Here is a 22,236-nt window from a genome sequence, read left to right as displayed (position 1 = left end):
AAAGAAGAGCAAACAACACCCAGTCAGCAGAATGAGGTAAATAATAAAAATTAGAGCAGAAATAAATGAAATACAGACTAAAAAAATAATAAAAAGGATCAAAGAAACTAAGAGCTGGTTCTGTGAGAAGATAAACAAAATTGATAAACCCTTAACCAGATTCACTAAGAAAAAAAGAAAGTGCAAATAAATAAAATTAAAAATGAAGGATGAGAAATTACAACAGATACCACAGAAATACAAAGGATTATAAGAGAATACTATGAAAAACTATATTCCAAGCAATTGGATAACCTAGAAGAAATGAATAACTTCTTAGACTCATACAACCTCCCAAAACTGAATCAAGAAAAAATAGAGAATCTGAATAGGCCAATTACAAGTAAAGAGAAAGAAATACATGATGAAATACATCATACATGATGACCAAGTGTGATTTATACCGGGGACACAGGGATGGTTCATCATCTGGAAAATCAATCAACGTGATACACTACATTAACAAAATTAGAAATAAAAAAATCACGTGATCATCTCAATAGATACAGAGAAAGCATTTGACAAGGTCCAACATCCATTTTTAATAAAAATTCTCAATAAAATGGGTATAGAAGGAAAGTACCTCAACATAATAAAGGTCATATACGACAAACCCATAGCCAACATCATACTTAACAGTGAAAAACTGAAAGCCATCCCTCTGAGAACAGGAACAAGACAAGGCTGCCCACTGTCACCACTCCTATTCAACATAGTACTGGAGGTTCTGGCCAGAGCAATTGGGCAAGAAAAAGAAATTAAAGGTATCCAAATTGGAAAGGAAGAAGTAAAACTCTTACTGTTTGTGGATGACATGATTCTATATATATAGAAAAAGCTAAAGAATCCACCAGAAAACTATTAGAAATAATCAACAACTGCAGCAAAGTCAACCTACAAAATCCAGTTGCATTTCTATACACTAATACTGAATGAGCAGAAAGAGAAGTCCAGAATATAATCCCATTTACAATTGCAACAAAAAGAATAAAATACGTAGGAATAAATTTAACAAAGAAGGTGAAAGACCTATATACTGAAAACTATAAGACACAATTGAAAGAAATCGAAGAAGACATAAAGAAAAGGAAACATATTCCATGCTCATGGATTGGAAGAATAAACATAGTTAAAATGTCCATATTATCTAAAGAAATCTACAGATTCAATGCAATCCCAATCAGAATCCCAATGATATTCTTCATGGAAATAGAACAAAAAATCCTAAAATTTATATAGAACAACAAAAAACGCTGAATAACCAAAGCAATCATGAGACAAAAGAACAAAGCTGGAGGCATCACAATCTCTGACTTCAAAATATACTACAAAGCTGAGTAATATAAACAGCCTGGTACTGGCACAAAAACAGAGATGCAGATCAATGGCACAGAATTGAAAACCCAGAAATAAAACCACATGTCTATGGACAGCTAATTTTCAACAAAGCAGCCAAGAATATGCAATGGAGAAGGAAAGTCTCTTCAGTGAATGGTGTTGGGAAAACTGGGCAGCCATGTGCAAAAGAATGCAAGTAGACCATTATGTTACATCATACAGAAAAATTAACTCAAAATGGATTAAAAACTTGAATGCGAGACCTGAAACCATGAAACTCCTACAAGATAATATAGGCAGTACACTTTTTGACATCGGTCTTAGCAGGATCTTTTTGAATACTATGTCTACTCAGGCAAGGGAAACAAAAGAAAAAATAAACAAATGGGACTACATCAGACTAAAAAGCTTCTGCAAGACAAAAGAAACCATGAACACTGTGAAACACAACCCACCACCTGGGAGAAAATATTTGCAAATCATATATATTTCCAAATATATAAAGAACTCATATAACTCAACAACAAAATAATGAACAACCTGATCAAAAAATGGGCAGGGGATATGAACAGACATTTTTCCAAAGAAGAGATGTAGATGGCCAACAGGCACATGAAAAGACGCTCAACATCACTAATTGTTAGGAAAATGCAAATCAAAATTACAATAAGATATCACCTTACACCCGTCAGAATGGCTATAATTAGCAAGACTAGAAATAGCAAATGTTGGAGAGGGTGTGGCGAAAAGGGAACCCTCATACACTGCTTGTGGGAATGAAAACTAGTGCAGCCACTATGGAAAACAGTACAGAGATTTCTCAAAAAATTAAAAATAGAAATACCATATGATCCAGTTATCCCACTACTAGGTATTTATACACAAAACATGAAATAAACAATACAAGAGATTTATGCACCCCTATGTTCATTGCAGCATTATTCACAATAGTCAAGACATGGAAGCAACTCAAGTGCCCATCAACTGATGAATGGATAAAGACGATGTGGTATATATATACAATGGAATGCTACTCAGCTATAAAAAAAGACAAAATCGTCCCATTTGCCACAACACGGTGGACCTTGAGGGTATTATGTTAAGCGAAATAAGCCAGACAGAGAGAGACAAACACCATATGATTTCATTCATATGTGGAAAACAAACACATGGATAAAGGGAACAGATTAGTGGTTACCAGAGGGGAAGGGTGTGGGAGCTGAGTGAAAGAGATAAAGGGGCACATATACATGGTGACAGATAAAAACTAGACTATTGGTGGTACAATAAGGTACAGAGAAACTGATATATAATAATGTACATCTGAAACTACATAATGTTATAAACTAATATCACCTCAATAAAATAATTTTTAAAAAATTTTTAAAATCTCCAAAAATGTTTTTAGAAGCTAGAACCACATTAAATTTTTTTTAAAAAATAATCTGTCTATAGTGTTAGAATATATATTAATTTCCACTATTTCATCCATTTCTGTTTATAACTCTTCATTTTTTTCTGTTAGAAATAATGAAATATTCAAAAGAGCTAAAGTCTAGTAATAAAAACAATTATCTTTCTTAAACAACGTTGGCCTAGATATGAGCAGCCAGTATTCTAAGGATGACTCTGATGCTGGCTGGTAGACTCAAGATGACTGTAGCCCCAGCCAACACTTCGACTGAAGACTCGTGAGAGATCCTGAGCTACAGGACCCAGCTAAGCCATGCCCAGACCCCAGAAAAAGAGAAACTGAAATAATACATATTGCTGTTTTATGACGCTAAGTTTTAGGGTCATTTGATATTGCAGAAATAGATAACTAATACAACTGATCTTCTGAATGTAGTTTGAATTATCTTTACACTGTGGCTCTAATTTCTATATGTCATTCAGCTGCTCACATGACTCTCGACTATTATTTTCTTTGAATTTCCATTTTTTATTACATATACATGGCACGCAATTATCAAAGAATAGATATAATTGACAGAAAATAGGAGTATAATTAAGAAATTATTTTCTCTGTAATGTTAAGGGGAATCATTATTCCTCTCTACCTCATGCCCCTTTACCCACAAAAAGAAAGATTACCAAAAGGATAAATGAGTCGCTTTCTCTTTGGAACTTTTTCTTTATCTCTACACCTTCTCTGAGGTGGAAAAGTCATTGATTTAACTGATGAAGGTCTAACATTATGGGATTATATTACCAGTGTACAGGGTCATTGAACTGTTACAGCGAGAGGAATTTGTCTCTGATACTCTGGATTGTGCCATCTGACGCCTGGATGAATGAGTCAGAAGAGAAGTAAGTCTCTTTCTACTCCCTGCTACTAGGTTGTCTGCACTTTTGGGGCAGTCTCATGCCTCAGAACCTACCTTCTCGGGTATAGACATGCCATTCTCTCTTACAGACTCTTTGGAAGGCAACTGAATTACTGAAGCAAAATAGAGATTACATAAAGATGTTAAATGAACTCTGAGACTGCATACAGAAGCAAATTTCCACGCACACAGGCCTCAAATCTAGATTTAGGGCCTCTGGTAGGAAAACATTATTTGACCCTCGATTGAATTTGTGTTTTGCATTTTACATTTAATAAGGAATAAAGATTTTTGAGTTATTGTGTCACCATTAATAAAGCTAAATGATGATACCAGTTTAGCTCTTTGTATATTGTTTCTAAGCAGTAGAAACCAGTGATAAACAGTTAAGTGATTGTACAAAGAATCCCCAACAAGTTCCAAATGCATCACTTATCTGTGTATGTTAGACAAATCATAACTCCTTAGTTTTCTCACCTGTAAAATCCACTGACACATCTGCTTTTATAATCTCAGAGACCCTGTGATGACTAAATAAAAGAATAAAATATGCTAATTGCTATACTTAAATGATTGCATGCTGCTCGGGGGGAAATCAATGATAAATATGAATGAACACATAGCATTTGTGCAGTATTTTAAGACATCAAACTCACATCTCCAAAATGGCAATAAAAAATGATATTTATATCTGGCTCATTTCAAGTCCCTCTCTGCTTGCCATTCTATACTCAGTCTCTCCTTTCTGTACTACAAACCACTGTCCGCATTCCTACCTCAGAGCTTTTGCTCTTGTTCTTCCTTCTGCTGAAATGCTCTTCTGTCTGCTTGGATACAGCTCTTTGCACAAACATTTGCTCTTTGCCCATCTGGGGCAAGCTGGTCTTTAGAGAAGAATTACCTGACCATTCCTTATAAAAGATTAGCTTGTCCTCATTTCCATCATTCTCTGTCCCTTTATCCTGCCTTACATTATAATATTGCAGTTATCATTGTTGTATACTATATTGTATGTTCTTTAGTTCATTGTCATCATCCTCTCCCACAAAGGAGAGCTTAATCTTATGAGGATAGTGACTTTATCTATCATGTCCAATGGGTATTTCTACCAAAAAAATACAGCGCCTATAATGTGCACAAAGTTGCTGAAAAGGTATATAGTGAACAAAAGAACAAGCTACGTTTATTAGTAGATAAAATATACTTTAGTCACCACTTATCTCCAACTACCAAGTTACTCTGAACTTCAAGGTCAAATCCAGAGGAGAAAGATGGTATAGCCATTTGTGGGTGGGGACATAGTTATAAACTGGCACCAGAAAAGTCAAAATAAGCATTGCAATTCTATGTCCAAATAGACTGATAGGTTTTAAATAATGGAGGTCAGAGGTTAAGATAGTATTATCAATCAACACACAAACTGTCAGGAGGAAGATAAAGACACTGTAGATAAACATAAGACAGAAAATTTAAAACAGCATGATACACTGGTGAGCAAGAGGGTACAAAAGACGATGGGGTCTCAAGGCCCTCTGAAGAAACAAAAGGGATTCCATCAAACAGCTGTCAAAGGGCAAGGGCAGGGAAAGAACAAGCAAAGGACAAATGACAAGAGAAGAAAGCCATTGCTGCCAGGTAAAATCTATTTACTTTTGGCAGCTATTGAAAAAAGAAGTCCCTATCTCTCACCAACTCACTACAGCTTTGTATATTCTGACACCCCAAATACCAAGTGTATTGCATTTAATGCTCTTTTATTTTAAACCAAGCAACTTTTTCCCATCTAAAGCCAAACTGATCAAATGGACTTTTAGCCCCTCCTTAACCTCAGTTGTTAACACAGTGTCTGGCGTATTGTAGATGCTTAATAAATGTTGACTTAATGATGGATAAGCAAAACTTATTTTCATTTATGATACTAAAGAAATTTTACTTTTTTTCTGAGAAGGTATTTAAGTGTTGTTTAAAAAAACATAAAATGGAGGAATTAACAGAATGGAAATGTACTAAAGATTAAACTCCTTTTAGAAAAACAATTCATGACAGTTATTTTTCAAATAAATTGTCAGAAAAGTTTAATATTGTTTGATTAAATAGCATATTTTATGTTCTTTAATCTCCTACTATAATCCAGGAATTTCGGAAGATCAATATGTGTTCAACTTGAAAATAAAAAGTGGCTGAAATGCTACCTTACTTACCGTAAAAATGATTATTCTGACAATGCTTTTGCCGTGTTCAAGGCGAAAATAATAGCAAGAGTCTATGGTACTGCCATTTTAAAATAAGTAAACTAGTAAAAAATAATGAAAGAATCTCACAGAACAACTTGGGGACCATAAAAATGGGAAAGCGACAATAAAAATCTCAGGAAGACAAACACATAAGACATGTTTCACTAAAGTCAAAGAAAAATGGAATTCAAGAAAAATCTCTAAGGTATGGCCATGACCTTTAATGTAGCTATAAAAAGAATAAAATAAACGAAAACAAGTACATATGTCATTAAGTATTTGATTCCCCTCCAAAAAGTGTGTTTGTGTGTGTGTGTACAAATGCAAGTATACCAGAAAATAGCTTCCTCCTTGCCACTGTATGGTGCAATACACAGCACACCAGGTCATCATAGCAGGAGTCTGGCATGCTGATTCTATGCTTAGATGTTTTATCATCATAAAATGAAAGGTTGATGTAGAACTTACAGCTAAACATACTGTTCTATAAATGACAGTATGCATTAGCTTCCTGATACAGGGTATATACGTTAAGGCCAAGATTGATGCTTGGTATACTGAGAGTTTAGTTTAGTATTTGGAGCATAATTAAGTGTAAAAAAATGTTAGTTTAAAGAAAGAAAAGTTATTCCACAAACAGCAGTTGTACAGATATGCGTGGCACAGGGCTTGGCCCTAGAGAGCTGTGATCTTGATCATCTTGCCTGTAGTTTCTCAACATATACTATCTGATTAGCATCTATTTGAAAAAACTGAAAAGTCATCCTATAAATCTCAAAGTCAAGGCAAAAGAAAGAGAAAAGAGGAAAGTGAAATACTCTCTACAGAACATATTTTTCATAGAAATGGAAGGGGAAAATTGATGAAATATTTCAAAAGTACCAGAAGAAATAAATATTAAAAGATGAATAGATGTAAGTTGTATGAATGCTGAACGTAGAGACTATTAATCAAGAAAAGTAAATATAATACAATTACATATAATTAAATGTGAGATGATGAAATCAAGATCTGGCTGTGAAAAGCAAAGATTACTGTTGAATATTGAGATTAGAGAAATTGGGTGGTCACAAAGCTTTGATTTTAGGCGAACACATTCCCTTAAGAGCTTATTTGTTCAAGTGTTACCATTTTATTGAAAATTTGGAATAATCTTTCCATTTTACTTAGGATTCTGGAAATTAATTATTTAATAAGTTATTTTTTTCTTATGATTGTTTTTGCCAAGTATTTTTTAAATGCAACTGAATTCATTTTTCCTATTGATGCTGGAGTTCAAGTCATGGCTGGAGAAGTTTCACTACTTTAGAGAGAAATTCACCCATATTTGCTTCTCATAGTTTCATGGTACATTTGGTATATTTACATATGTGATCCAAAGAGGAAAGATTTGGAACTTGTTATATAATGGGGGGAATGAATCCAATGTTATGTTTTGTCCAAACGTTGCTTATTAAAATGTCATTCTTTCTCTGCTAATCTAAGATGCTGTATTTATGGTGGACTATTCTCATTAGTCTTTGTTTATGTGCCAGTCATTCTCGTTGTTCTTCTTTTCTCAGGGTTTTCTGGATAAGCTCACTTATTTGTTCTTCCAAGTAAGTTTTCTAACCAATTTGTCTAGCTCAGAATTGGAAGCAGGGACTTGACACTATTTTAATTGAAATTTTTGAATATTCATAAATTAATTGAGGAATAATTTTTGGCTTTTGGTTTTGAGTCTTGCTATCCAACTAAATGATATGTTTCCATTTTTAAGTCTACTTTTGCATCTTCAAAAATGTGTTTTACAGTTATTTGTGTAGGTTCTTCACTATTACTTAAGTTTATGCATAAGAATATTTCATTTTTGCTATCAAAACATCTTCTCTTTCAGTATTTCCTCTTATTCATTTTCTTTATTTTTTGTTTGTATCAATTAAGGTTATTAGTTTTTAGTATGTTGATTGTAAAACCAGACATTTTACTGTATTATCTTAATATGTGTTTTCATTTTGTAATTGATTTTTGGGAAAATGATATTTCTAGATGTATATTTAGGTTATGTAAACAGAGATAATGTGTTTTCCTTTTCAATTCTAATCATGCTCATTGTTTTGTCTCATCTCATTGCAATAGCTAATATCTCCAAAACTATGTATCACACACTGTGAAGGGTTGATGCTTTAACCTATTTGCAAGCTAACAAATTAGACTGTCACAGTTTCAGGGATGCCGACAGAAGACATGAGACTCCTAGGTCAGACACAAAGGATCTTATTACTCACAACAAAGCAGGCAGCTTAAGGTTTGTATTTCTATCGGTTCTCCTTGCTCTGCACATTCTACAGGGGTAATGTGGAGTGGCGTAGGTAGATGCTGTGCACACAGTGGGTTTGTGTCACAACTGATGGACTCCCAACTGAGGACACCTCCAACCATATGAGGAGGAAACAAGCAAACCTGTTCAACTTTTGTCCCAGAGGAAGACATATTATTTTTACTATTCCTAGTTAGCGAGCAAGTCTTCCCTCAGTTCTGCAGAGAGACATTATGTCTGTATTCCAAGGCTTTTTACTATGCAAACACTGTTGAGAATGTATTCTGGAACAAATGTTGATATAAGACCTACAGAAAGACCGTGGAGAATTTTGTCCCAACATAATGCTAAGTATTAATGAAGATAAAAAATATTCTTTTTTGTTTTTATGTAGAAAATCTCTTAGCATTTCTCCATGAAGTGTCCAGCTTGGGTGCTGAGATATATTAATTCCAATACTTTAAATGCATACCCATTGATCCCAAATTACTGCCTTTTTAACCAGAATGGAGGTAATATTTTGTTAAATGACTTTTAAGAATCTATAGAGACAATCATATGCTATTTTTCTTCATGTATATTAATATATAATAGTGGATAAATGACTCAATGAAAATATTAAAGCCTTTTTTTTTTTTTTTTTTTGGTGAGGAAGATGTGCCCTGAGCTAACATCTGTTGCCAATCCTCCCCTTTTTGCTGAGGAAGATTGGCCCTGAGCTAACATCCATGCCCATCTTCCTCTATTTTTTATATGTGGGACACCTGTCACAGCATGTCTTGATAAGCAGTGCATAGGTCTGGACCTGGGATCTGAACCTGTGAACCCTGGGCCACTGACGCAGAGCATGCGAACTTAACCACTACGCCACCAGGCCGGCCCTTAATGGCTTTTTAAATATATTTCTTTTGTTATATATTGTGGGAAGAATTCTAATATGATACATAATGACCCATGCCCTTGATCCATCCCCTCAACTTGAGTGTATACATTCATTCTAACCCACAGAATATGGCAAGGGTAGGGGAATATTACTCTTGTGATTGCATTACATTATACGGAATTTTAAAAACGGATTTCTCAGATACAATAAAAGCCCCTAACGAGCTTACTTTAAGGTAATCAGAAGGAAGATTATTCCGGGTGGGCCTGATCTAATCAGGTTAGCCATTTAAAAGAAGTTCTAAAAGTCAGAGAGCAGAAGCAGCAGAAATGTTCTCTTTCTGGCCCTGAAGATGCTGACAGCCTTGTGAATTGCCAGTGGCGAGAGGCGGCCTCTTGGAACTGAGAGCCTCAGTTATACCACTGCAAGGAAGTGAGTAACGTCAACAACCACGTGGTCTTGGAGAGAACTGCAGTCCTCAGCTGAGGCATTTCGATTGTAGCCTTGAGAGATGCTGAACAGAGGGAGCAGTTAAGCTGTGCTTGAACTTCGGAGCCATGAAAACTGTGAGAGAATAAATGTACATTGTTTTAAGATGCTAGGCTTGTGATAATTTGTGGTACAGCAATATAAGTTAATATTAATATTATGTAGTAGATGTATTAATGGATTTATTAATATATATAATGGATTTCCATGAATCCTAAAAAAAACACATTTTAAAATATTTTTAAGATGTTGTTGGCTTTGGTTTGATAATATTTTATTTACAGATTTTACATAAATATTCATAAGTGAGTTTGCTTTGTAGTACTTTTTTGTGGATATAACCCGCATATATTTTAGATGAATAGAGCTCTCAATAAATTTGATAAGCATTATATGTTTGCATTACCTATTGCCATGTCTATTTTTCCTTTGCAACAAAAGGGCAGAATTTGTTGTAATTTGCCCAATAATAACAGCTAGCTAATTCCTTTTTATTCATAAGAAAAATATAGGATTACATGCTGATCTGAGAAGATATTCTAAATGTCTCTTAACTTCTCATGCTTTCTCTCCCTTGTTTTGTGGTTACATTTTTGTCGGAACGTATCTTTTTATAATTCTTTCAACTTAGTCTGTTGTTGATAAATCCCTTGAATCTCCGAATGTTAAAAAGATATTTATTTTACCCTGCCACTTAAATGCTCATTTAGCCATTGGCACGTAGGATCAGAAAGATCAATGACAGAAGATAGTTAGGGACATTTTTCTCTTTTCTTCGTGGATATATTTCAAGCACCTAGAACCATGATTGAAAACGAATAGTTGCTCCATTAAATTTTTTGATGAATGAATGAATGACTATGTTATCATTGCTTTCTACGAGCATTGTGTGTGAGTTGGCTATGGATATTTTTATTCTCATACTTTTATATTCTCCATTTAGCATGTACATATGTACACACATATGTATGTTTTTGCTTATTTGTTTATTTTTATTGTAGTTTGTTTTGTTTTTTTGTAGAAATGTTCAGAGTTGTGTGCCTAGCTCTTTATATGCATTGCATTCAGCACTTGGATGGTACTTTCTATCTGAAACATATTTTTCTTTACTTCTGGAAAATGTTTTTTTATCGTTTCTTTGATAACTTGCTACTTTTTTTCTCATATTGTAGCTGATATTTATATCTTCTATTTTAACTTCGTATTTTTCCATTTCTCTGTCTTGCATTTTACTACTTTTTTAGGAAAAAACTCTTCAGTTCCATCTTCTAGCTTATTATTTTTAATGTATTCACTCTGCTATTAAGCCCATCTATTTAGTTTTATTGCTATGATTCTTAAGTATTTCAAGGACTCTAATGGTCTCATCTTATCTCTGGTTTGAACTATTTTAGTTTTTAAACGAGATGTCCACCATATACACAGTGTCTATTAACCATATATCATCTATTAACATTAATTCGACAATTATATATCAATAAACCACTACATTTCAGACTTTTCTAATACTTGAAGTTACTATAGTACACTAGAAAAAAATCTTTCTAGTGTTTGCATTATACAGCTTAATTCTAATGAGAAAAGATTTTTAAAAAAGAAAGAAATTCTACATCTGCATGTATGTTGATATGTTTAAAGGGGATATTAAATTGTTAAATAATAAGGAAAAAATAGAGCAGGTAAAGGAAATAGGAACTACAGTGAGCATCAGGGTGTGCTATTTTACATGGGCTGGTGAGAAAAGTCTCTGATTAGGTGACTCTTGAGCAGGGACCAGAGAAAGTAAAAGAACAAGTCATGGAGAAATTAAGAGATTTTTGGGGAAGAGGAACGGCATATGAAAAGGCCTTTTTAGTGTAGATAAGCATTAGTGTTTACAGAAGTTACTCCTGTATCCTGTACAAGAAATGTTATGAACATTTTCCTTTGGTATAATAGTCAGCTATTTCTGAGTAACAACCTAGTCTGATACATAATGGCTTAAAACATCAACTGTTTGTTTCCTGTGAGTCTACATGTTAACTAGATTGTTCTACTGGTCTGGGTAAAGCTCAGTGTATGTTGTCTGGGCCTATGTCTTTGAGATGAGCTGGTAGGTCCGCTGGAGGCTGGCTACCCTAGGATACCTACAATTGGGATATTGCCCCATGTTGTTCCTGATCCTATTCAGTCTAGCCTGGCTGTTTTCACGGTAGTGGCAGAGTTTGAAGAGAGAGAGTGGAAATAAGTATTTTTCAAGACTCTACTTGTATCACATTTGCTACTGTCCCATTGGGCAAAGCAAATTACACGGCTGAACCCCAAGCCAGGTGAAAGCATGCTGCAAAACTATAGAAGAAAAGATGTAAATACAGGCAGGCTCATTAATTAGGGCTATCAGTGCAATCAGTCAAACACAACTGAGTGTCACTGTGAGAACTAGAATTCTTTTCAACCATCATTTATTTAGTTTTTCCAGGCTTTGTATCACAGGTGGTTTGTTCATCCATGTGTAGACGCTGTTTCTGTGTATCATAGTCAAACTGTGTTAATTCTAGAGAAAGCATGCTGCCTTATAATATGAATGTATTCTACACTGTTAGCTAACTTTTGAAAATAATTTTCTTTCCAAAGACTTTCAGTTTCAGTTGATGGATTAGCTTGTTTTTAATGGACTCTCCTGTTGAAAATAACTGTAGACGTAGAAAAAACATGTAAAATATTTTGGAAAATTTTGGATAACAATCAATAGAAGGATTTGAGCCTCTACAGTAGTTGAGAAAGTGAAGTGTGTGAAGTAAGCTGTATATGCACCTTATATTTTTCCCTGAGGGTATTTTTTTCTAAATCACTTTATACATAAATAGAGTATAAGCCGAAAGCAACAGTATTATGCCTGAAGAGACAGATATTGGAGCTTTGGATGGCCAAGCCACTTTGGAGGGAGAAGGACCATGTCTAAGAAGTAAGAGTCAAACGCTAGAACTACACCCTATAATAAGATCAAAACTAAAATATACCAGATCCAGCAAAATCTTGAGAATGAAATTGTTCCCACAAACTTAAGCAAAGACTGATTACTCATTAGTCATGGTCATAAGTAGCCATCAGAACTTGTTTAATCCATCAACAGCAACTCGGTGAACACACTTTACAAGCCAACCAATCAGTGTCGGTCTCTTGCTTATGACAGTCAGCTAATCAAGGACAGATGATTCCAGTAAATATGTATCTGCTAATAAACAGCCTGTTTCTGAACAATCACACTTATACATGTGCTGTTAGCCTACTCAAGCTTCTGAAAGTCCTCTAATCCATAAATTCCACTCTCAGCTCTATTTGGAAATAATGTGCCTAACAAGCAAAGTTCTCCCTTAATAGAGTAAGCAATAGTTTCAGTTTTGTCTTTTTAATTCAGATATCAATGGTGGTCTCATGATCTTATGACAGTCTAAAACCGAGCCCAGATAGTATCAAAGTGATCCACTGGTACTCTATTTACCTGGCAGAAAAAACATTAATCCTGCAATAAAAATTATAATATCACCCAGACCTTCCAAAATGTTTTCATCCACAATAGCTAGGAACTTACTGAAAATTCAGAGGCTTGAATCAAAATATGACTGGATGACTAAAAAGCAATAAAAAGCAGACTAGGGAAGTGGATTCTCAGGTGATTCATATATTAGAGTTATCAAACAGTTACCTTAAAATATTGATATTAAGTTTAAGAAAAGATTGAAAAAGGACAAAATTTAAAGAGGTGGAGATTTTCAATAGAGATTTTCAATCTATAAAGAAGTATTGAAAGCACAGGAGCTGGCTTGGTGGTGTAGTGGTTAAGTTCAGGCACTCTGCTTCAGAGGCCCGCGGTTCACAGGTTCAAATCCAAGGCACAGACGTATGCACCGCTTATCAAGCCATGCTGTGGCAGGCATCTCACATATAAAGTAGAGGAAGATGGGCCTGGATGTTGTTAGCCCAGGGCCAACCTTCCTCAGCAAAAAGAAGAGGATTGGCAACAGATGTTAGCTCAGGATTAATCTTCCTCACCAAAAAAAAAAAAAAAAAAAGACAAGTATTGAAAGGACATTAAAGAATTGAAAAAAATATAATATATGAAATTAAGAACTTATTGGGTGGAATTATCAGCAATCTGGACACAACAGAAGATAGAATTAATGAACTTGAAGATAGGTACTTTAATAGAATAAGTGCAAACACTTTGGAAAATTGTTTGGCAATATCTACTAAAGCTAAGCAAAGTAATTCCATTTCTAGGTATACACCTATGAAAAATGAGTGAATATATCCACCAAAATACATGCCTCAAAACGTTCCTGGCAGATTTATAATTGCAAAAAATTAGGAAAAAAAAATCCAAATGTTCATCAGTAGAAGAATGTAATTTATCACAATTTATTTACCCAAAGGAACACTACACAGCAATTAAAAAGACAGAACTACTACTAAGTACAACAAAAAAATAAATCTCACAAACATAATGTGTGAAATAAAACAGACACAGATTACATGCAGTGTGAGTTTATCTACATTATGTTCAAAAACAGGCAGAATTAATGTATGGTGGAAAGTGACGTATTAAAAAAGAGAAAAATGGAGTCACATGACTGCTGCTTAATTCACCCCCAAATCTACAACAAGGGTGGAAACACATGTCTATTTCTTCTGGCACAAAAAAATGAAAAACAAAAGCAAGAATTCTACAGAGAAAAGAAAAAAATTGAAATAAAGATACCAGAAAGAAAATACCCTTTCCCTCCCTCACTTTAATTTTGTTTAATGGTTAACCTTCTTCTGGCTCCTAGGACCCAATTAAGTGAGAATTCAAGAGTACATCTGGATTATAATATTCTGCCTATGAAAAAATCTATTTTTGAATTTCGTTTTACATGTTTTCAGAGTGCCCATAAAAGACTTTGGGTAATGCTATTTTAGTCATTGAAATGAATTCCCTGCAAATGGCGTTTAAGAACTCTGATGACAAACAGTGACCTAATTCTGAATAGCTGAGAAAGAGGTGATGCCCCAGGTGTCATCTCAAGGGGACAGAAAATGAAGCAGCTGTTTCCTATCATCACCCACCTTTGAGGTACAACAGTGACATTCTCTCACCATTCAAAGGTCTAAGGCGGTAATTAGATGGTGCATTCTTTCTCTTTTTATCATAGACACCACAGCCTATAGAGAGGATTGATTCAAGCTTGCTGATTAATATTACTTCCAGCTGTTATAGTGGCAAAGTGTTTATTCTCTGAAATGACTTATTACACATCCAGCTTTGGTAGATTAACTAAATTATAAACTCATTTGAATTTGTATGGGTAAATTAGAACTATTGATAGATGAGACTATAGTTTTAAAAATATTTTACAGTGTTTTTCTATGAAAACCCTTTTAAAAAAATCACATACTGTAAATGAGTGCTGACTTAAATTTGCATTAAAATAGTTGCCATTCCAGTACAATCACTCTGACTATAATGATATTTAAATGAAGATGTCTGAGGTTTTATTTTTTAAAATGTAAATCCAATAAGAATGCAATGAAAAGATAAGTGAAGTATTACAGCATGGTATGTACATTGTATTAAAAATTAAGAAAAGGAATTATATTTCTATCTCAGTTACTTTTATATAGAGTATAAAATCAAACTTTTCAAAAAAACCTTTGAAAAAGAGTTCTAAAATTCCCCTCTAAATATGATAGTATTGTATACTTTAATATTTTGTAGCAGTAAGGAAGCCTTTTGGGGGGGTATTTTGGTTGTACTCGTGTATGTGTGTGTTACACTTTAATAGACAACATATTTGTTGGATGATTAATAAAAAAATTATAATTACAGATATGTCTGAATTCAGATAGAAGTGCAAGATTAAAACAACAAATATATTTCTAAAGGATCGATTCCCATGAGAAAAGAAATAACATCTTGAAATAGAAATTTGATTTTTATGTTTCTTAGAAAGCTGAGGGACATTTATATCAATTGGTGATACTACTCTTCCTTAACTTGAAAAGATTTTTCTTGTATGGTTTTGAAAAATATCCACCTATAATTTTTTAATTCTCAGTAGAATTTAACAGTTATGTTTGGTTGTAGTAGATATCCTGCAATTTCAAGCTTTCAAATGTCATTTTAAGGGAATAGTCTCATCTATTCATATTTCTAATTGATAGATAAAAATTCAGGTAAGTTCCCATTTTAGTTAAAATTCAAGAGACATATGGTTATAGGTCATTTTCAAACAAAGATATTAAAAGGAAAGAGGTAATTTCTTTGGACTGATCATCTTCTGGCTGGCCTTCTAGAAGAGGTGTTTTCCTTTCTCTAAATGTTATGGAAACCGGCTTAGGCTCATGGAAGAAAACTCAGTCTGGTCAATTACAAAGCTTGGACACTAAGTCTCCACTGCCACCTCTGTTGTCAAAGGGAAGGATTGGTGCTTCCCCAAATAAGAAGGCTGAGATGGTGAAGTCTGCTACTTGATGCCTCCATCATACAGTTGCAACCAGAAGTGTAGGACCCCCAACTCCCTGATCATGCCATAGAAAGGGCTGGTTCTTCCACTCAGCACCAATGCTGACCTGTCAGGATGAGCTGAAGCCAATATGCTGACAAGTCACATTGCTGTTGTATGCTGGCCCTGCTCGTGTGAGGGGAGGAACCAGCACTTTCTTAATCAGGCAGCTCAAAGCTCTTTAGCACTCACATTGGATCCAGCACTTCAAGAATCTTAGAATGCAATGAGCAACCTTGGTTATTATTTTTCCTTTTCCAAGATATATCACATGTCTTGAACCTCCTCATGTAAGTAGCTTTGCAAAAACAATATTATAAACTCTTAAACTTGAAGGAAAACATTCAAAAATATTAATGAGACCAGTTAGCATATCAAATAGTAGATATATTTAAATGTTTTATCAATTTGAATTAATTATAATGTTAATAATAAAAACTGTGTTCTCTAAATGCCCTACTGTTCTGCCAGTTCATCTTAAAAAACGGTGTATATACTCATATATATGTGTTTATATTTACATATAGCACATCGTTTTTACCATTGACTCTTCTTTGTCTTTATAAACAAAGTCGACTTAGTTTCTATTGAGCTAAGTCAGATATTTCCAGAATACCTAGCTAAAAAAAGAAAAATCAAATAGATTTTTCCAGCCAAGGGCTGTTTCATTATTCCAGACAACACTTTGTATTGATCCTCCTCTATTTATTTCTAATTTTGCTGCCACTGATTGAGTTGAGCTCTAAATCTTGTGATGGCTTACATGCTGTTAGGATGCTGCATTGCTACTAGAAGAACAGGGTAGCAATGTTCTCATTTTAATCTCTAATTTAGTCTTATTTGCAGCAAATTAAGGTGCCTGATGTAGCATTTTAGCACCAAAAATGCTTTATTATGTTTTTCTTTACCCGCCCTCACAGAAAACACAGTGTACGCAGTCAACACAAGTTTGTGCATTAGATACCCAGCACGAGAATTGTGAATCAAATAAACTAACACAAAAATTTTTCAACAATCTACCAATGTACCTGGCAGATAATATGTGCCTATATGGTTATATTTCAAATTTTCTATGTTTAAAACTTGTCAGAAAAGCAGAATGTGATATGAAAAGGATTGAAAGACAAACTTATCTAAAAGATTTCCTTCTATAATAGTCCCTGAGCTCTCACCTTTGGATAAGGTTTTGTTTTGAAGAGCTCTCTCAATGAAAGACTATATATGTGGTACATTTACTCATGGACACACGTCAAAAGGTATTGATTTCTCACATTGACAAGTTTCAGAATATAAAAGTTGAAGTAGTCAAATTTATAAAAGAGAATAAATTAATGAGAAAGAAAAGGAATCTAGAAAAAGAACAGAATGTGGGCTATTGCCATAGTATTTAGGTAAGGCTTCATGTATAAAATGTGGCACAGGTATTTGCTAGGGAGGATACTCAGAAAAAGAAAAAAAAATAGACTTTTAGAATTATGGAAAATATGATTAAATATATATCACGAAAAACGTTTTACATTTTGCCTTTTGGTGTGAAATATTATAAGGGCTGCATTGACTTTTCTTTTTTTTAACCTCATTTCTTAGTTTTCCTTTTAGATGGCCTTATTTATCTTTTGTATAGCCTTTAGCAAACTCTGCTTTTTTGATGAGGCTAGAGGTCATACCTTAATCATTCTGTATTCTTGAAACTAGCAAAATGAACACTAAATTTATTCCACTTGACAATATTACAAAATATATTTATATATTTAGTCTAAAGGTCTTTTTTGAGGAAAAAAATTAACATTAATAAATTTGTTCAATTTTTTATAGTTACGTTTAATAAATCTCTCAAGCAAACGTAATTATCCCACATTCATCACTCCAGAATAGTTATGAGCAAATTATTTTTGCCATGAAAGATAACTCATGACATACAACTTTCAGCAACAGGAGCCTTCTTAGAATTCTTGTGTGGTCCTCATTATAGCTCTAGCCATCATGTCATATTACAGTAGTGGGAACTCATGCCCGGAGAGAGCCAAACTCAAAAACTAATTAACTTTTCTCTTTCTATCACCGTTATTTTTATCCTCAAATCTCACATCTACTTCCACCTCCACTGTATTATCTGCAGTGGCTTATTGGCTGATTCCAGCTGATCAAAACCTAGAGTCAATTTGCACACCTATTAGTAACTCCTGGGATGGGAGGTAGGTAAAATATAGAAGCTCAGACATGTTGTATGATTATCTTAGGCCATTTTCTAAATACAATTAGAAATTCACCTATAGCCATTGTCAACAAGAAAAAAGCAGATGAAATATTTGTAAAAATTTGTAAGTGAAATGAGACATTATAAATTGAGCAAAAGCTTTCTAATTGTTCTTCATTCCCTGTGTAATAAATAAAAAATGATTTTAAAGTATATGATATGAAGAAGGAATATTATAAGACCATTTACATTTTGCATATATATTTTAAATGAAGAGAAGACACAATAATCTCATTTAGCAACAAAATGTGTTCTTGGATGTACCCTTTCAACATTGCTGTGTGTTCTAGTTATAGTTTCTGAAAAAAGTATATAGTGCAGGAAGTAAATGAATACTCAAGCATCACTATAAGTTTAATATTTCCTAGTGAAAGTGATGCATAATGTTAAATTCAAAACTAAGAAACATGATCAGACCTTTGTTTAAATATTTTCCAGAGCCAGCCCTGATGGCCTGGTGGTAAAAGTTCAGCATACTCCACTTCAGTGGCCCAGGTTCCGTTCCCGGGCGCAGAACCACACCATTTGTCTGTCAGTTGTCATGCTGTGGCAGGGGCTCACATAGAAGAACTAGAAGGACCTACAACTAGAATATATAACTATGTACTGTGGCTTTGGGGAGGACAAAAAAGAGAGAGAGGAGGATTGACAACAGATGTTAGCTCAGAGAGAATCTTTGCCAGCCAAAAAAAAAAAGATTAAAAAAAATTTCCAGTACACATGCATTTTTAAAACAAAATAAGTGCTCATGTGATTTCTTATTCACATAACAAAGACCCTCACTAATCTTAAAAAGTTCAATTTTAGTAGATACATACTTCTGCCAGGAGAAGTAGAAATAAAAATCAGCAGAAAACTTCCGTTGTCTTTTGTGACAATTTTTTCATTTTGACTTCTGGAAATCTTAGAAATATTTCTATTTCATGAAAAAACATGTGATATTATTGTTTTGCTTAGATGCATTGTCAGTTTCAAAATGATCCACAATTCTAAATCATAATACAATATGTTATAGAATCTGATATAACATAAAGCAGTCTAATTCTCAAGTACACTTTACTTTTTATGTCTTCAAAAAATAGAAAAAAGTTTAAAAAAATCGTGTAATCATTCAGCTTTTCTAGTATACATGCCAAATGTGGCCTAAGTGTACTCTTTAAGGGACATGACAAACTCAAATGTCACAATCTTTCCTAAGACATACCTAATAACCAAAAGGATGTGCATAATTCTTAAAGAGAAATAAAGAAATATGGTTTTAAAAGCATCTTTTCAGTGAAAGACATTTAGATTTACCTATGTTTACAATTACACAACTAAATATTAAATAATATGAAAAGGATTGCTAAACAAATCTAAATGTTCAAAATAAATTATCACTTCATATCAATCAGACTTACAAAAGCTAAAAGAGCTATAAGATGTATTTGTGGCAAGAATTTAGAGATCATTGTTGACAGAAATGTGCATTGATATAGCTTGTTTGGAAAGCTACCTTGTGACTCTCAGTCATTCTTCTGGTTATATCTCATTGAAACAGAGGCAAGTGAAAGTTTTCAGGATATGCATTGAAGAATTGATTGTAGCTCTAAGATAGGGAGACAGAGTGCATGCCCATAAATAGAGAAAATGCTCAAAAAGTGATGATACATCTGTACCATATCTTCTCATGGGGCTATTTAGAAGATTAAATTAGAACTATACCAGTTGATTGATTCTACACGATCTTACTGAATGAGACAACAAGACTCAGCATATAATATGATATGATCCCATGTATGATAATTACACAAACATGGATAAAAATACTAAAAACATTCCAGGAGTGGACAGAGTAGTAATACCAGTAGAGAAAAAGCAAAGAGGTTAACGGGGAAAGACAAGCAAAAAAGGAAAATGAACAAAGTACACTGTACATTAAAAACTGCATAAACTGAGTCAGCCCTGATGGCCTAGCGGTTGAAGTTTGGTGCGCTCCAGTTTGGCAGCCCAGGTTCGGTTTCCAGGTATGGAACTTTACACCACTCATCTGTCATTTGCCATGCTGTGGCAGTGGCTCACATAGAAGAACTATAAGGACTCACAACTGAAATATACAACCATGTACTGGGGCTTTGGGGAGAGGTGAAAAAAAGAGGAAGATTGGCAACAGATGTTAGCTCAAAGTGACTCTTTCCCAGCAAAAAAAAGCAACTGCATAACCTAATAACGTTTATGCAATGTTAGAACACATACATACACACACACACAATAGATTGTCAATTTATAATGATTTAAAATTTTAAAACATAATACATCACATTTTATAACATGACATGAAATAAACAAGTCCAAATTTTCAAACTGACTTCATACACATATTGGGGGGTGTTGGTGGATGTTGTGTATATAGCCAGTAAATACATAAAAAACCTACAAATATAATTTTGTAAGACAAAGCAAAAAAGGAAAATAATTAATTAACTAATTTATTAATCATAGAATGAAGTCTGGCTCATGGAGAGAATTGGAAACTAAAATTATTTGAATGCTTATTCTTTTCCAGACATTTTAATTCATTCAATAAATGTTCATTGAGCTTCTACTATGTGCTATGTACCAAGTTCAGTGTGAGACATGTAGAATATAGCAGTGAACTGGAGAGGCATGATCCCTGTCCTTAAGGCAAGTGTAGGAGACCAAAATAAATAAAACAAGCAAACAAAATAGTCACAAGTATAAAGGAAATAAACATGGCTCCTGGGATATATAATAAGTGGACAAGGTATATTGCATAGGGCAGTAAGAAAAGACCCACCTAGGTCTGTAGTCTGCAGGTACATGAAGAGCAAGGGAAAGTGTTCCAGGCATTGGGTGAAGGAGTTGTGATGGTCAATTTTATGTCAATTTTGTTAGGCTATTCAGTCAAACACCAATTATGCGATCAGTCACTACTAGGTCTTGCTGTGAAGTTGTCTGGTAGATATGATTCACGTCTGCACTCAGCTGACTTTAAGGAAAGGATATCCTCAATTATCTGGGTGAGCCTGATCCAAGCAGTTGAAAGATCTCAAGAGCAGAGCTGAGGTTTCTTCCTGCTAGGAAGAAGAAATTCTCTCTGTGGACTATAGCTTTAGCACACGTGCAAGAGTTTCCAGCCTCCCTTTCCTGACAGCCTGCCCTGCAGATTTAGATTTGCCTAGCCAGCCCTCACAGTCGTGTAAACCAATTTCTTGCAATAAATGTCTTTATATATATACATATGTGTATATATACATACACACATATGTATATATACACACACCTATAACTATATCTATATATCTCCTACTGATTCTGTTTCTCTGATGGAACCCAGCTGATACAGGAATGCAAAGGCTTTGAAGTTAAAAATGAATATGATGTGTTCCAGGAACTGAAATCGAGCATGTGGCTGGAGCACAGTGGGAAAAGGGAGAGGGCTAAGTAGGAGATAGGCCTCTGCATCGTTTTACTAAATCCATGTGATGCTCTTGGAGATAAGTATTACAATTTCCATTTCAAAGAAGAAGAAAGTAAATTTAGTGAAGTTATATAATGTTACCACAAATGGTAAATGGGATAGTAGCTGAGATCTGAAGCCCAGGTTTATCTAACTTCACAGCTCACAATTTTTCAGTTTTGCTTTGCTACCTTCTCATTCATATGTAGGGAAAATAGTAACACAATGACAATGATAGACTAAAGTAACCAGAGTGGTTGGTTTATACACCTAGTCTAAAGTTATGGTCCAAATCCATATGTTTCTCCATCCCTATTTCTTTAAGGATCTTTTGTCTCTTAACTATATCACTCCTATTATTCTTCATCTCTGTCACTTATCAAATTGTT

The sequence above is a fragment of the Diceros bicornis genome, chromosome 25, assembly GCF_020826845.1.
Source record: "Diceros bicornis minor isolate mBicDic1 chromosome 25, mDicBic1.mat.cur, whole genome shotgun sequence".
Lineage (NCBI taxonomy): Eukaryota > Metazoa > Chordata > Mammalia > Perissodactyla > Rhinocerotidae > Diceros > Diceros bicornis.
The sequence above is the reverse complement of the archived record's forward strand: the minus strand, read 5'-3'. Positions refer to the sequence as shown.